Genomic DNA, 18,324 nt, shown 5'->3' with positions numbered 1-18,324 from the left:
TTGATAATACAGTGTTGACAAAGACGCGGATGTCAGGGGTGTGATCCCAACAAAACCGAAAAGCCTGTGTATTTAGTAGTAGAATTATTCATCAGAGTGCTGATCCAAGTATCTGTGTTTGTATTGAGTAATATCCTAATGATTGGGTGCTTTGTGACGACAAACTGATATAGCTGTTTACAGCAGTATGTAGCCTTTTAATATAGGACTGCACAATTTGGAGAAAAAGTCATCACGATTATTGTAGACAATATTGCGATTTGCAATTCGATTACAATGGAACAAATGGTACTATGAGTCTACTTGCTTGATTATCAAGGAAAATGCACAAAAACTGACATTTTGAAATGTGTTTTTCTCAACTTGAACAAAGTTAAACAATAAATATTTATGACAATAACTAGTAAAACAGAACCAATGGAGCATGTTGGAGGAGGCGGCTAGAAGGAGCAAATATTGGCATACTGACACACAAATCTACATTAGTCCACTGCAGAGGTTCTATTCACAACCTGGAAGAGGAACTAGTATACATGAGTATTAGTATAATACTATAACATTAAATAAAGACTATAATGTTCAGTTAATAATATACTGTTAGTATAACAATAATAGCCTATATTATTTACTATAGTCATTATAATTTCATATAATAGTATAGCCTACCACTAGTTGAATATTAATTCCAGTTACAGCAGTTTCTGTTTTTTGTTTATTTTTTATTTAATACTTAATACTTAATACTACATTGGTCTCATATTTGTTAATGCTAAGAACTAACTAACTCAACATTTGAAAGTTTGCTGTAGTACACCCCATCCAGGCTGTGATTGGTTGGTTAACAAAAAGTGAAATTGACAGGCATGTTGGCTTTATGAAAAGTTGAACATGTTGAACAACAAAAGGCACTGATACGGCTAACATTAAATGGCAGCGAGCTAAACCCAAAACTTCCTTATCTTCTCCCACTTTTCTTCTGTCTTACTGCTTCAGCTGCCAACATCACGTCTCTCTGTGTCACAGAGCAACCAGAGCATCGGCATTTCTCTCGGCGCTCCAGTGGCAAGTTGGACTATGTTTTGAACGATTAGCGGCGGAGCAGGGAGGGGGGTTACGGTAGGTTGTTGTCTTAAAAGTTACTCACACACTGCTCAGAAATATTTTTTCTGATTGCACATAGGCCCATCTGTTTGTAGAGGTACATGCGAGAGCCCTGTGTGGGTGTGGATAATGAGCAGACTGAGAAGAGTGTCACACACACTTTATCTGTTTTATTAAATTGCACACTTTTTGCGGTTATGTAATCGCACATGATGAAATCGTGATTGCGATTAGATTAATCTTGCAGCCCTATTTTAATATCACAAATGAACCACTGACCTAATGTTCGTCAGTGCCCCACAAAGGAGGTGAGTGTCCATCACCAGGCAGGCCCTCGGCATGTAAAGTCCATATCCACAACAGTGACTAATTGTTTGTTATGTCAGTGCCTGTCGTGTCCGTTTGCCTTTAATGGAGTGTAGTGTGGTGATCCATCAGGCTGTCGAGCAAGCCCCATGTCAGTTGAAGTGGCTGTGTGTCAGTGGGGCGAGCGTGCCGTGCAGATGTGATTTACTGCCCTGCTTGTTGCGTCGTGTTGTGCCTCGCCTCTTACCCATGCAGTGCAGCCCACTCCTGTCCTCTACTCTTCTCCCCTTTCCTCTCCTCTCTCCCCAGATTGATTGCCAGCACAACTGGCTCATGACACTCGCCATCTTCTGGCAACCTTTTAGTGCCGTTTTATAGATGGTTAGCGCACCTCATTTGGCTATTTATACATCTGTAAGTGGCCATGAAATATAGATTTGTCTTGATGGGTGTCAACATTGGAGCTATGGAAGCAGAGTTCAGTGACACCTCGTTATTTTAATGGTGTGAGATGAAGAGGCTGTTTGGCAGGAGTAATTTTCAAACATAGCTAAATTACACTGTTTTTATTTTCATTTAATGTTTGCCCTCATGTTTTACTCCAAGCGAAATGCTTTTTTTCTTGCAGCATTTGCTTGCAGAGAGATGGATACAGGGAGAGACGTGACTGAGGATGGAAGGGAACACCCTGCCCCTCGCTCTCTCACACACACATGCACATACTGTAAAACACATATTCTTTGTGAATGTGGAGGTGATTCAGAGTGAGAAGAACCCTTAACAGTAACATGATGTGTGACCTGTCATCTGCACATGCACATATTTCACTCCATTTACAGGAAAGGTCTCAGAGGTAATTAGGTGCTGGCACCCACTCAGTGCGATGTGCTGGTTAATTGAATAGTTAACACATCAGAGGCAGGCCTGTGCAGATTTGAGGTGACACCTGTCAGGAAGCTGTTCTCTCCTGACCCAGGACATTTCCTGCTCTGCCTGATACATATGTCATCTATGTGAAAATACCAAATTAGGGGCAGGCAGCCAAGTGAGTGCAGTGCAGCAGGTGTTGAGATAGCTTGGGGGTGGAAGACGGCAGGTGCTCCTCTGCTCTGTCCTTCAAGAGGATTTGTAAAGCTCCGGGCACCTATCCTTACTTCACCTCAGGCCATTTCTATGGGTATGTGACAGGAATGTGACAGCGCTGTGTGTTTGTGTGTGTGTGTGTGCGCGCATGCGCGAGCGTGCATGTGTATGTGTGGCAGGCTCTCCCCCAGGCCCTTGAGCAGTGTGCCCAAGGCATCCAGGAGTTGAGTATGCATTGTGCAGAGGTGTCCAGACTCAACCAGCTCAAAGAAGGCCGTCTGACAGATAGACTGGCATTTGCAAAAACTCACCAGTTTATCAAATGATACTTTTTATCCCCTCCTACCATAAAATTGTGTGGGCTAAATATGTGTCCTGACTGAGTGCTTGCATTCTTGTCTAGAAGTGTTGCACCTTCAGGAGGCAGGGAATCGGCGGCGGGCAGATGTCCTGTTAGGGGCCAGTGCAGTAAGCGGGAGATAACACCTCAAGAGCAGAGGGTTACCACACTGAAGCGAGACCCAGAGGATGCTCACAGCCAAACCACTGAAAGGAAACAGATACCAGCTGCGATGTACTCACATTACAGTTAGAAGCCATACCCTTCATTTGAACTGAGCAGTTAAATTCACATGCGTACATTATGTTCTCTCACACATTCTCCACAGAGCACTTTGCAGAAAAGGGATGGACTGCTGCATTAGGCACAGCCTGATGGCAGCACTCCACTGAACAGCACAGAGACCCAGCATGGCCTCCCCTAAGCCCTAGAAGGCAAAGGCCACTGCAGTGACTCAAGTATGGGAAAAGAGTGCAGTTGGTGTCTCTACCAGAAAGTATTAAGACAGTGTGTCTGTCCTCCCGCTTCATCTCTTTGTTCTACCTCTACTGTCGTTCTTCAATGTCAGATGGGGCAGAAATGTTCTGAATTCCTGAAAGTCTTTTAGCGTTAAAGTTGTCAGACACATTTATTTTGTTTTTTCTCTACTGTCAGCTTCTTATCAGTCTCTCTGTTTTTCTCATTGAAATTACAAAATCAAGAAATGAAAAAGACATTGAAGCAAAGAGAGAATGATTTAAATGGTATAAGTCAGGAAAAGGAGAGAGGGAGTGACAGTGACAGGCTTTCGTGGCAGGCCAGCTAGCCTCTAGTGCTGTCTTAATATATTGCGTGAGACAGTCACCTGAGTGTGTGATGTGGCAGCTGCCTCAGCCACTCACCTGCAAGGAAAATTAAATCACAGCCCAAGGCCTTTTTTGTGATACACACCACTAATCTACTCAACATATTCACCTGCAAAAACCCACTCACACTAACTTAAATCAAATCTTCATCAATTTCATGGAAAAAACATCTGCAAAAAGTAAGTGAAATCTTATAAAAAGGACAGGTCAAATAAAATACCATACTTAGTATTATTTCAAAAGTACCTGGCAAACTTTACACTTCTAACACTCTTTTAAAGTGTCACCCAGGAAGGCTTTGTGGAGGAACAAATGTGTCTTTGGGATGTGGTATAGTGTGCATATACATTTTTTTTGTAAATGTTTTTAATTTTAGATGTCTGTTTTTTGTGCATATATCAGCCTAGGTGCAGGCTTGACTGGAGGTGAGGACTTTGTTGTCAGCAGCTGGACACAGTAGACTCAGCAGAGGTGGTGAAGACTGAGCAGCTCAAGAGCATTATACGGTATACTGGATTCCCTATAGTGTTTAGAGCTGAAACCTGAAATATTTGCATCTCTCAGAGCTGTTACGATCTGAATTACCATGAGACTGTATTTAATTTCTATCTCATGTTATCCCTAGTCAGTATGAAAAACACCAGGAAATCATCTGACTGTGAACACTTTAAAAACAGTGGTGTGCCTGCTGTACTAGTGGCTGACAGATGTTTTAGCACTGTGACTCTGTATCCTTTATCCCCTCACCCTCCCACTTCCCATTCCTCCCATTCCACACCATCCATCTGGGTTGTGTGTGGGCCAGGCGCTCGATAGGCAGATCATTTCAGGTTGGGGCCCTCGTGTGAAATCAGATGTTTAACTGGCCAGCTGAAGTGGGATGGGAGCATCTTAACCAGCACCTTACCAAAGGTCTCATGTTCACTCAGCCACTGGGGCTGCTGTGAGTATGCCTGCCACCTGCCAATAGGCATTAGGGAGGATTTAGTAATTAAGTGATAGGCTGAGAACTAAATTGGGTGTTTGTGGGCTGGCGAGCCACCCCAAGGTCCCTACAGCCATGCAGATAGGGGATTCTAATTGCCAGGAATATTGATCAGCTTGGCGAGGGGGGTGCACAGGGAATTCACTAGCCATCGATTAGCTGTTACTGCACCTCACTCGTCAATGGAAGAGGGAGGTGAGCATTGGAAAGGCTCTGGGCTTTTTCCACAGTATCCCTCACCACCACCAGCTCCTGACACACGCTTACACAGTCAGTGACACAGCGTGTTGTGATGAAAGCACTCTTTAAACTTACCCAAACATCCTCCTCCGTGTTGTAAACCAACTTTACTCCTTCTTAGGAGGTCCAGTGGTAAAACTGGGATCAGAAAAAGAGCTTTCCAAAGGGCTCACTAGGAGTGTGCCACCCTCCACCCCCATCTTTCTCCCTCCCCTCTGCCTTTCCAAACAACTTGCCTCACTGAGTTTGTAAAGGCTCTGACCCGTGGCTTTTAATGTTGGAGAGTGAGAGAGGAGACTGAGCTTGCCTGCCCTCTGATATTTAATTAGTTGCTTCACCTGGCAGTAAATAGGCTCTGGTCAGCGCTCTCACACACACTCTCACACACATACACACACACACACACAAACTAGCTTCTCTGATTCTATCACTTATGCTCTAGTGACACATCACCATCATAAAACAACCTGTCGTACAGTACAACACTGTGCAGGCAGAATTACAAAACATCCTCTCATTAAATGTTAAAGCTTCCTGGTCAGATTGAATCTGTCGCACATACACACATTTGCAGTCTGTTGATTTAATTCCATGCTCTTTAATTTCCTATGAATGGGCTGAATATAAGAACAGTGACATAGGAGATGTGTTGGAATAGGATAGATAATAAGTTAAATGTTGATAGTTTACTGTTCGATTTTGGTGGATTTTTAGACATTGTTTTTCCTACATTTTTCACTTTTGAGGTTGTCATTTAAATGATGGTAGAATGAATTGTTTTATAGTTTGTGACAATGGATTCAGAACTCAGAAGAGGAGTTTCTGAGGAAAGACGTTGAGGAGAACTTGACCTGCTGCCTGCAGAAAGTCCACAGTCCTTTAACAAGTTCTACAGCTGGAGGGGGAACTTAACTTGACCAGTCAACAAAGAATTAGCTTTTATCAGGATACACCATCTATGTGATTGTCATATTACACCCAACAGCTGCATTATATTTAGGTAAATGGCATGAAATCTACCAGCTAATTCTCGCCAGAAATGAAAACACAGTATCGACGTAGTACAGCATGTGGAAAGCAAACAGCCTACTAACCGAACAACCAGGCACTGCCATCACATCGAAGTGAAAAATAAGTTGCCAACTCTAACGTTGTCTGATTTATAATAAAGAAACTTGGGTTTTTCAAATTAAATTTGTTGCTGACTAACTTACTTGATGAACACATGTCACGGCAAGCAAAGCCTTTTTCTTCTTCTGCCGCTAATGTGACCAATAGAACAGTTAGTCCTCTAACATACATGGCAATTGTAAGTCGCTTTGGATAAAATGACAAATTTTTCATCCGCCATCCTTCACTTTGGGGGGCACAGATGGACATGCATTTATTTTGTATTCATCTAGTTGAGTTAGTTTAGTTTTTCTTACCCAGCTGATGTTTTAGATTCGTGCTGAAATGAATCGCAGAAGCAGTGAGAAGGTTTGCTGCACAGCAGTCTCTAACCTGAGTCATTTAGAGCCTATTATAAAACATCAATATATTGAAGTGTCTCAGTGTACTGCTCTGTAAACACGGTTGGTTCAGTTGTGCATGTTTTATCTGCTTGAATCTTATCAGGATCTAAATCTTTTCACCTTCAATTCACTTAATCATAGCACTATTAGATTCAACTCACTCTACCCTGATTTCTTTGGTTGCTTCTCAACAACATAATGAGAAATAACAACAACGTAAAGAACATAATGTTAATAATGTTCTTTTGTTTATTCATTTGACCCGCATGTATTACAGATTCTGCATGTAAAGGTAAGACATTCACTGCAAATGATTAAGCCTGTGTGACAACTTCATAAGCAAACTAAAGGAATTGGCCAACCCCCCCACACTCTGTTAAATGTCTGCGTTATGAGGGATACTTTTTAAATAAAATGTTTATACCAAGAATGAAAAAGACAAAAATATTTGATTAAAAAAATGTATTTAGATTTTTACAAATTGCACAGTATAACTAGTAGAAACTATCAGTCAATAAGGTATGTCATTTGAAGCCACCTACACAAATACCCCCAACAAATACTGAGCGAGAATTTTAAAAAATCCCAAATCAAAACAGAAATACATCATCATTACAACGTCTAATCAAGTGATCATGTAAGACAGCCGTGCACACACCAATACACGTTATGCATTACTAAAGGAGCCATTAACACACTTTTATTATAAGGAAGTATTCCAGTTGGTGTTTGTTCATATTTATGACGTCCAGCAGCACTAGTAAGGTGAGCATCATGATATGGAATTCATGTTCCCATATGAGTGTCTGAACTGTGTCATTTCCAAGGTCACTTTGTCATCTCTGAAGGGGGATTGTTCCCCCATGCTTGCCTTCTGATTGAAGCTTAGCCACAACGTTTATACTCCACTCAGTCACCCTCCAGCCATGCTCAGAAATTGAATTAGTTTCAGTCTGAATTTGTGTTTCAAAACTAGTAATTATTTTTAACCCCAGAGGAAGCCAAGAGAAATGAGTCAGATCTTCACAAGTCATGAAATTTGACGATATATGATTTTACACCAACCAAAGGGACACAAGCCTGAAGCACAGCAATTTACCAACCATTCATCTGGTAACAAATTAAATCACACCACATTTGACATCTTTTAGAAAGTTAGATAAATCTGATGAAAAAGTTTCTGTCTCAATTACCATCTGAAATTAATCTCCTTAATCCCAATTTGATCTCTTTCATGCATATAAGGGGTATCTTTCATCTGCCCACCTATGTGCTTTAAATCTCCGGCACAGAATTAAGATGGAACGTGACTGTCAAACTTAGTCCTACGTGAAACTCTGATACCCATGCAGCTCCATGAGATGGGGGAGCTGATTAGGAAAGATGAGGACAGAGGGGCGTAACTGACAGCCGCCCCTTTATCTCTCTCTGTAGGTGGTGGAGGATAAACTCAAAGAGCTGGCTTTCACCTGAGAGAGCAAAGAGGCAGTTAGAGTGCAACTACTACTAGTATTGTTGGAGTTTCAGCTCCTTCATGTAGGAATTGTCTTCATGAGCTTCAGATGGGTGATAAATTAAAGGAAAATCCTGAGTAACTTAGTGGAGGAACATACCAAATGTAGAAGAAGTCGCCATACAGGGGACAAAGGGCACTGAATTTTGAATTTTGAAAACCATGTGGTATGGCTTCTGCAGTGACAATATTTCAACCCAACTGAGCACCTGTGGGGGACTTTGAGCAGCGTGTTAGAGCGGCACCAACTGTTTTTCCAGAAACAGTACAATCTATGCCAAGGTGCACTGAAGCTGTTTTGGCAGCTTGTGATGACTTAACACTTCAGTAAGATGCTTTATGTTGTTTTTTCTTTGCCACCCATCTACATATGGGACATGGCTTGGCCTTCCTCAACACAGCCTTAACAAAAGTCAGGGATTTTGTAGGCATATTGTCAGGTGTACAATTATACCAAACAGGTGCTGTTGATCACCAATTCAACATGTAGGTTGAACCAACAATCATCGACTCAACTATATAGAAACACAGGAACTGGGGTGCAGAAAAATGTAAGCAGGTGCTCAGAATTTATGGTGTCCTCAGTGCTGTGAAGTACAGGCAGATACATATACACCATGCAGTACCATCAGGGAGGCATCTGATTGGCCCCAAATTTATTCTGCAACATGACAACGACCCCAAGCATACAGCGAAAATCATTAAGAACTATCTTCAGCGTAAAGAAGAACAAGGTGTACTAAAAGTGATGGTTTGGCCCCCACAGAGTCCTGATCTCAACATCATCGAGTCTGTCTGGAATTACATGAAGAGAGAGAAGCAACTGAGGCTGCCTAACTCCACAGAAGAACTCTGGGTAGTTCTCCAAGATATCTACCAGCCGAGTTCCTTCAAAAAATATGTGCAAGTTTACCTAAAAGAATTTATGCTAAGGCAGAAGGTAGTCACACCAAATATTGATTTAATTTAGATTGTTCTTCTGTTCACTCACATTGCATTTTGTTGATTGAAAAATATAATCTTGTTTTGCTATATGTGTGCTGCAGCAGAGAGTAATTGTAAGGTGGCAAGTCTTCTCTGTGTTATGTCCCATCTGCAGCATAGTTGTTTCCAGCTTACAAAGGGAAGGACAGCAGGAGAGGACTAAGCACTAAAGGAGAGGATCAGACTACAGGCCACTTGCTGACACTCATGTGGTGAGCTGCAGATTCAGAATATGCACTTCCTGTCGCCCAAAACTGCTCCCAGCATCTGAGCAGCAAGGACCACAGTTGATACTGATGAGGCCTAGTTACCCACCAGCTCTCCCCTCTTTAAGCGGCACTTTGACCAGCCAGTGCCCTGCAAGCCCCGAGCACCACTATGATGTGAGTGCTCTGTAATAGGAAGGAAAATGAGTCTCATCTCCTTTCGCAACAGTGGGTATTAGTTAAAGATAGCCAGAGCAGAGAAGGGGCACAGTGCTAGCTCTTTCACAGAGCATTCTGGTCATTAGCGTTGACCATGCAGCCTTTTCTCAAGAAGAGTCATAACCTCTAGAGGTCACACTCTTCACTAATTGTACACTACAGGCAAGATCAGATTCTGTTGTCAAAAAAAGGGGAAACTTGTAGCTTTGCCCTTTCTGTGTATTTCTAAAGCTGATTAGATAATGAGGTCCAGACTCATGGCCTGGGTGTGCAGTAGTATTTAATGCTTTCTATTTCAAGCTGGATAGTTTTATTTTATTGTAGCCACTCACAGACCTCAATACTGCGGACCTCAAGTATTAGTATATTGTTAGTTATATATTTGTTTTGGTCTAGAGCTCCTGCTGTATACATTGTTACTTGCTATGTGATCTACAGTGCCATTCCTTTTATTGATATATGTGACGTGTATTTTCCTGTGCGTGTGTGCGCGCATGCGTGCTGACTCATGAGCCAAGAGCGCATCTCTGGCTCATCTCTGAGGCCCGGTGTCAGCCTCCGTAAGTGCTGTCAATGTCACATGGTAACAGCAGCACCGCAGCCTCTTAATTGGTTTAGGAAAAGCATCCTTGTCATTTTGCGGTCAGTAAACTCCGCAAGAGAAAATGAAGTCCAAACTGCTGCCACCTCCTCAACCCCCACACAGCCGGCCTAACAAAAAAATAATGATTATGTGCCGTGTATATTTGCGCGTTCGCTGTCTGTTTTCACTTTTTGCTTTTAGAAATAATTGCTGTTGGTTGTGTGGCTGCATCAGAGGAAGGGCATTAATGATTCTCACTGGCTGCAAGGAAACACTGCTCTGCAGAGGGCGGGAGGAGAGCAACTAATTTTCTAGAACTGAACATGTGTGAGCGTGTGTGTATGCCTGAATGTGTTTTTGTTTGGTAATTTACTTTAGTAGTTTCCTCACTTTGTCATGCGGTAAATATTGTATGCAGCCTATAATAATTACTCCAGCAGGGTGTGCAGAGATGTGTGTATCTATCTATGAATGGCTTTAATACACGCGTGCGCGCGTGTGTGTGTGTGTGTGTGTACATGGCTGTCCTTTTGCACGGATTAACTGGTGAATGCTGTGAGAGGATGATCAGACTGGGAGCACACCAGGGTTGCTCTGCGATCACATAGGGATTATGGGGGATATGGAGCTGTAGTGCATTCCAGGGCCGCCTCCAGTTAGGCTCATCTCCGCCACGCTCCCCTCACACACACCACTTTAATTGCCTTTGCTTCTTTCATTACTTTTATTGCCTCTCCTCTGCATTGCGTGCTCCCTGGGCTTGTGGAAAGGTCACTGTGATGGCGGTGGTGTGCTCATAGCCTTTGTCTCCCTCACTAGCAGGAAATGGCTGTGAGGCTGAAGCTGGGGAAACGAGTGACACAGCAAGGTGGCCATTGACAAGCTGACCGATTTTTATCATGTCCTAAATTCCTTTTTTCAAAGCAAGTTGATGAAATAAGTGTACAAGAAAATTATATTTTTGAAAGCCATCCAATGTCTCACAGAACACAGAAGGGGGATTTCATTAGGTTGCAGCCTCAGAGAGAGAGAGAGAGAGAGAGAGAGAGATCCTTACCCTGACTAGCTATAGCAAACTATGATATTGAGTGAAATGCTAAGTCAAGCAAATGCATAATCATTATTAAAAATTGCTTCTTCACCTGACAAAGGGAGGAGCTAGTAGGTAGTGTTAATGGCTTTGGCAATATCTTGGCTTGGAAGCATTTAAGACCTATGACGAGCTATGACTTTAAGAGAGTCCAGGTTAAATAAAAACACATGCCTTATCAGTCTAACACCATCATTTACCATAATAGTTTTTCCTTGCTTCTTAGTGTCCCTGTGTCTCTTCCTTTTAGGCTTTTTACTCTAAGCTTGTCTGTAAATTCAGTAAAGCTACAGCTGAGGTATTGACACAAACAGTTTGCTGTAGATATGGGATTTTTTAAATATTTTACTTCCCTCTCACTGCTTTTGTCCTTTACTCCCCATCTCTCTCTCTTCCTCATGCTCTGTCCCAGTACAAGGTGGAGGTTTTTTGTTCAGTCAGGCAGCTTATGTCCACAAGATGCTCTCAATTGTCAACCAGTCGTTCCTGGAACATACAGTAAGTAATGCCTTAATACACACCACACTACTGCTGAGGTCTCTCTGCACTTGCACAATAATTGGTTTCTATCCCAACAATAGCTAATGTACATTTTATCATATCCCTACATAGCTGCAGGCAAGCAAATGAATAACTGGCACTGAAAATATAAGAGCAAAGTAGGAGGATCATCCATCTCTGCTAAGAAAGAGTGGACATGAGAGTTATATTTATGGGCTTTACTCTCAAATGCAACAGTGTGTGAAATTCAGTGTGTGTGTGTACAGGCACACATGAATCCACCTGCAAATTGAGGTCAGGAGACATAAAGCTGAGGTTGACAAGAAGAGGATTGAAGAGGAGAAGATTCAGGTATAGAGGGACGTCACTGGAATAAATCTACAAGTATTGTTCTGTAATTTTTACATTCATTTTTCATTGTATGTATGTTTGGTTATCACATAAACAAAAACCTTAAAGAAGCCTTAAATTGCCAGGTGCATGATGTAAGTGGTTATATGAAAATAGTATTTTAATGTTTAGTTTTTTATGTTAAAAATACACTTTTTCTGTATTGAAAAATAATATATTTTTGTTTAGATATATGCTTTATGTGAAGTTTTCCAGAAATCATTTACCTAGAAAACAGCATCACGTATCCACCACTATTCATTCATTATAATGGGTCTCTCCCATGTGTTTTTTGTGTGAATTAAATACCCAAAACATTTCAGTCATGTTAATATAGGGTATAACTAACTTTATATTTGGCATATAGGTCCTGACCCAGGAACTGCCCTCAAGTGTGAAGTGTAAGTGTGAAGCTCAGCACTGTGTGAGATTTAAGAATGACAATAGAAAATGTGCATAACTAATTCCTGCCAAAGACACAGTCAAATCAGCGTTATTAGTAGGTTCCTCTCCTCTGCAATCCTTTGACAATTTTACTAGTTTGCAGACTCTGACCTGAGACAGTAAATGATTTCTTGACTTTGTCTCTGATCATTCTACTCTGTTAAACTATCATAGTCCTGGCGAAGACACCAGTTCTCTTCCGAAAGAGGCTGCAAATCTACACGCGCCCCTCTCTGTGACTACATGTCCTCTGCTTTTGCTCCGGCCGACTCCAGAGACAGTGTCTGTGTCAAAGCAGTGAGCTTTCAGACAGAGCGTGAGTGTTTCTGGAGTGGCTCATCTGAAACACGGGTCAATACAAACACTCACCAGAACATCACAGACAGTATCACTGAAAAGCAAAGCTGCTGCATAACTCCCAGGATTTTATTGGCTGTCATGTTGATTTTGCTTGTTCTGGGATTAGCATAGGCCTCAGTGTGTTTTTGTGGCTAATGGCCTGTGTTTTCTAGCTGTGAAATCAGCAGCCTGAGAGCCCTGAACGGCCTGCACATCAGACCCCCAACCCACCGGGTTATGCCTCTGGGTCCTGCTGCTAATGTAGCCCCAGGACATTTTTCTTACCATCTCACAAAGTAGAAGCTCTCCTTTACATACAACCATGTTTTGCACTACTCTCCTTCTGCACCCAGGATGACCTCCTCTGCTCAACTCTGGCCAGCTAGTGCCATCCCCCACCTGTGTGGCCCAGACTCGACTGATGGCTAAAGCTTGTTAACACTGAAGACACATTTGTGCAGTTAGCTGGGAAATGTTGAGGGTGGCAAAGGGAGTCAGTGATCAAAGGACACAGGGCAGCAGAGGATGAGGTCTCGCCTCCCCAGAACAGTTTGAGTCTGTGGAGCTGGCAAACTTTTCACCCAACTGACACGGATGTTCTCCTCTTCTGGTAAAGTGTTAGTTGCTGTTAGTGTTCACAGAGACCACACAGGACACTTTGAAGTAAACATGTCACCATGCATCACCATGGAAATCTCGAAATGTTTTGTAAATAAAATATGAATTTTATGTGTTGCTTGGAAATTGTTATTGGTTGGTGGAATGGTGTCCCACAGTTGAAGCCATCTAATTTTTCTCAGCCAACACCACCTGGCCTCAAAGTAAGCCAGATATGTGTTACCTGGCATTTGCCTGCAACACATTCCTATCTGACATCCTCTCAGATTGAAAGGAGGGAAATTGGGGCTGACTGAAGGGATACCTTCTGGTGGTGGAAGGACAAAGGCAGAGCGAGAGCTAGGTGAAAAAGATGTGAACCCAATCTTCCATGTGTTGACTGTACTGATTAGGGGCTTGTGCTAAGAGGAGCCTCTAGATCCCCTCATTCCTTCTGTTTACTTTGAGCCTCACCACCCTTCTCAACACAGGCATCACTGCAACCACAGTGCCCTCCTCACCCTTCTCTTCTCTCCTCAGCTTCAGCCATAACACCTGCATCACTGCAGGCACAAGTGCTCCTTTGTATGGCAAACTAGACTCAATTAAAAAGACGACTGCTAAAGAATGGGTTTGGTCGAGTTATTTTAATATTATTTAATATATATATAATATTTCTGTTAATTCAATAGAGAAAGTGGATTAGGCAGTGTAATTGATAAGAAGAGGAGATTGTGACATGTCTGAATGTTTGCTGGATTTACAGTGGTCTATCTCTTTGTGTGTATATTTGTGGAGACCAGTGGAGAGTTGATGCAGACCCAGGCCATTAAGGGCCACAGGGTGACTGGAACAAAGTCCAGCTAATGTTTTGGGACATTCAAAAAGCTTGCAGGGGAGCCAGAAGTGCAGAGGTGGGCTGAAAGCAAACCAGCAATCCAGGGAATAATAATAAATAGATGGACTGGATGGAATGGCATGACAGAAGCTAGGGAAATCGCACATCTATTCTCACGCAGCACTGTTTGTTTATTTATGGTGTCTGACGGCCTGGTCTGAATGCTGGATGGGGGCTGGGGGAGTACAAGCACCGGCTTTCTCGGAGCTCGGCTCCCTAGCTTTCATTAAGTGTCATTACCAGTACTTTCAGATAGATGGCCAGGCTGAGACCTGACATCCCCTCCACACATAGTTGGCCATGCATATGGATGGATTTCTGATCCCTCTCATCCACCACTGAGGAGGGGGAATTAGGCCAGTGAGAAGGAGAGCAGGGGGCTTAAGGGGTGCGTCCCTATCTGACTTTAATGCCAAAGATGGAGCTATTACTTCAGTTGAGGGACAGTGTTCATGCTTGGTTTGTTGTTGTGTATATGTCATTCAGGTTATCAACATTGTGAGTGTTTCACTGAAGATTTTCTTAGTTTATGACCATATGGGTCACATACACATGTCTCTCGTGACGAATTGTATTTTCATTTTGACCAGTTGTGCAACAGACCCGCAATTTGTAGCAGCACGGTATTCATTAGCAATTTGCTCTTCCAGTTCACTTATTTTCAGAACGTCCCCTGATTGATGAGGGGCGCCTGTTTATTTGTATATCATGGAATGAAATATTCATATTGTACGCTTTTCTGAGCAGAAGTTATCCAGATTCAGTGTAAATGGTACTTGGGATTAGATTTTCACAGCAGATTGCTGTTATTAAGGGGAAAAAGCCAACTCCTTTGAGCAGTCATCTTCCTGGGAGGCAATCTATTTCTCTTTCACGCAGCCAGAGTGCTGGACCAGGCTCTTAATGCACTGAAGCAAAAGTGCTTCGGTCCGCAACCTTTCACGCCTTCAGCTCTCCTTTATGTGATTGAATAGTTAATAACTATGAGTCGCCTTTGAAAGCTCTGTGCCGTTGGTCCTTCTGAGGCACTTCTCTTCTTTTTGTCTGTTTGGCTGCTCTACCTGCCCATTGCTCAGTCTGCCTGCATGTCTACTTGCCCCAGATGCCAAGTCGACTGATAGCCCACCTCTCCTCCACCAGCCCCTTTTATTTTCATCTTTGTCTCTTGCCTGACTTGCCGCTTGTGTGTCTGGCTGTCGGGCTGTCTTAGTCTGTACATCAGAATTTTGAGGGCTAGGGATCAGCTTTTTCATCTCGCATTTCCTCTTTCTCTATACACATTCACAAACAGACAGACAGACACACACACACACTCGCTCACACAGCTCATTAGCCCATCCCACGCTCACAGCTCTGGCAGAATGTGACCCTGCCTAATTGTGTACCATGCTCATTTGTTCTCCCTGCATGATGTGACGATTCCTTATTTATTCTCCTCAGGGCTCCCATCTCACATTAAAATGATTGACTCATTTCATTCACTGCACATTTTCAAGCTTTATTTGATAAGCTCATTTCCCATGGCATTCAAATCCCTCCTTTTCCCATGCTTAAAAGTTATAATGTTACCAAGGCACATTACTACTGTATTCATACTCCGGATTGTTTCTTCGGCTAATTATCTGTGTTAGAAAAGAATTTTGCACGTGTGATTCTGTTTATTCCGGTGGAATTGAGCAGCACAAAAGGGCAGACATTAACGATGCAGTTGGAATAGCTGAGGAGCCAATTGTGTACACAACACTGGCAGACGCGGTCAACAAGAAGCTTAAGAGGGATTGCGACACTGTGGAAGCCCGGCCAGAATAAGCAGAGCAAATTTGCATTCTGTTACAATTTACATGTGGTTAGAGGCCTGTTTTACAAATAACAAAGCCATCAACCTTTTTGTCCAATCATGTAATAAGGGAGTGTTTTGACACAGAAAAGAGCATAACAAGCAATTGCTGATTGGGGATTTGGGCAGCATTGTTACAGTAGGATTTTAGCTCTTGTTATTTTTGCCAGCTGACAGTAAATATTATATCCCTCCAGCTACTGTAAATGGACCATGCCTTAGTGACACAGCAGCTGCTTGAAACCTGCTCAGTGCAATGGCAGGTCAATTCAGACTCAGACTTGTGATGGTGACGGCACAAAAAGATGTGATTGGCAGAGCTTACTACCCTAATACGTATGAGGCATGATTAAGGCGAGGTATTGAAATTCTACTTTTTTGGTTCCAACCGAAACAGGTCAGTAGTACAGCAAGTTGACACAGAAGTGTATTTAGTTATTCTTTCCTTATTCAATTTTTGCCAATTTTATTTAGAAAACTTCTTGTAACATTGCTAGTTGACAACATTTGAGATCTTTGGCTTCTTTTGATTAAAGAGGACTCCAGAAATTTAGTATCGTACTTTAATAAAGTTGGAGGCCTCCCAAGAGATAGATTTAAAAAAACAACCATAAAAGTCAAAATTGAAACAGCAGATATCCTGACCATTCATCCTTAGTATAGGTCAAGCTTCAAACACTGTGTCCTGCATAGTCTTTTATCAGACACCTAATGACATCATCAGCGTTATTTTGTCAAACTTAAAAAAAAAATATTACCTCCAGTGTTTTTGTAAAAAAACTTTTAAAAAAAACAATAAAGTGCATTGTAACATGCCGTGTTTTAAGCAGCCTTAATGCTCTTTGATCATCCATATGTTGCATGTGTTGTCTGAATGAAGTCTCTTGTGTTTTAGCTGTGCTCTGACTGCGAGAGGAGTTCTGATTAGTCAAGCAGAGAGCCCAAAGAGGAGGAGAAGAGTCTCGGCTGCCAGCCTCCCCAAGCTCGCGTGTTCCCAGCAGCCACGTGTGCGGTGATGGAGAGTTTCTGCTGGCCCAGGAGAGAGCACCTAAACAGATTTGGGACATCACTTGATTGGCTGGGGAGATCTGCTTATGTTTGAATGAATTATTTTAAAGTCATGAATAAAGGTGGGGTATGCAATTCTAATCCAATACGGTTTATTTTGTGAAATTCAGCAAATATCTCCTCACAGTCTGCTACCTGTCCCTCCTGTGTGAGCGCTGAAAAAAAAAATCTGTTTTGTACACAGACCTGGATTTGTGTGTCAGGTGACGTTTACTTACATGCTCACGGACATTCAGCTTACTTTCTAGTTAAGACATGCTGTTGTGATGTAGTAGCAGAAGAGCTGTGAGAATCGTCTCATCCTCTCTAGTTATTGGTAACATTACTTGCATTACATTGAATTGCACACCCCACCTTTTAAGTGTTTTAGTAGGGGGGAATACTTTTGGTGTCACAAAAAGCTATGAATGTCACTGAAGTATACAGTTTTGTTATTTTGTTTCTTGAGTTTTGTTGAGAATTTGATGACTTAACCGATGTGTTTTGAAGTACCTTTAAATTGCCATATGTGACTATAATTATACTTTTAAAATGTGTTCACTGAATTATTAAAATAATAAAAACAAATTTCAATGAAAAAGGTTTGATATGTAATATAGACCAGACTTTTCTTTATAGGTGGGAACTACATGGGAATAAGTGAATTCCATTTTGTACCCTGATATTTGTTGTTTTCTGTTCAAATGTCCTAAATCACATCAGGTTTGGTTAGCTTTTAGTACATGTAAGTTGACACACATAATGAACTAAAAAGGATTTTTTTTTTTTTATGATTACGTTTCTGTACGTTGATTTGTACAAAAGAAAAGTGTAGCGCTTGATGTGTTTTGAGTCACATACCCTAACTACTCCTGGAACCACAGACCCCACAAGCCAATGTAGCCAAAATCTTAATGAATATGGGCAGATAGACAAGAAATTGCAGCCAAATAAAAGAATAATAAAGGCATCTAAACCCTAACAACTCTGCCTTTGTTCTTCCACTCCACCCACCACAAGTTGGCTGTGTGAAAGCAGGCATTGTTGCTGCTTTGAGGGCAGCTCTGAGAGTTCCATGCCCATCGGCCTTCAATCACATGGGATGTCTGAGTTTGACAGTATAAAGTCTTTCTTCTAGAACAAAATAAGACCCCTAAGCAATAGTGGATGAGCTGTTAGTAACTATACAGTCCACGGGGAGGTAGACCAAGCATTGTAGTACAGTATACACAAAGTGTTGGTTAGGGATAAGACAATGGACA

At 42.1% G+C, this 18,324-nt stretch overlaps 1 long non-coding RNA gene across 1 annotated transcript; it reads left to right on the top strand.

Annotated features, from left to right (window-relative positions):
* The first annotated feature begins 8,568 nt into the window (after positions 1–8,568).
* LOC119889762 lies at positions 8,569–18,044 on the top strand. The gene is made up of 6 exons (XR_005442154.1): positions 8,569–8,783; positions 9,027–9,123; positions 11,422–11,507; positions 11,777–11,861; positions 12,268–12,301; positions 16,911–18,044. It is a non-coding gene; the product is annotated as an uncharacterized LOC119889762 (long non-coding RNA).
* The last annotated feature ends 280 nt before the right edge of the window (positions 18,045–18,324 follow it).

The sequence above is a fragment of the Micropterus salmoides genome, unplaced genomic scaffold, assembly GCF_014851395.1.
Source record: "Micropterus salmoides isolate LMB-PRFRI ecotype aquatic unplaced genomic scaffold, ASM1485139v1 Ms_hic_scaffold_6, whole genome shotgun sequence".
NCBI lineage: Eukaryota > Metazoa > Chordata > Actinopteri > Centrarchiformes > Centrarchidae > Micropterus > Micropterus salmoides.
Note: the sequence above shows the minus strand (reverse complement) of the source record. Positions and strands in the feature narration are given on the sequence as shown.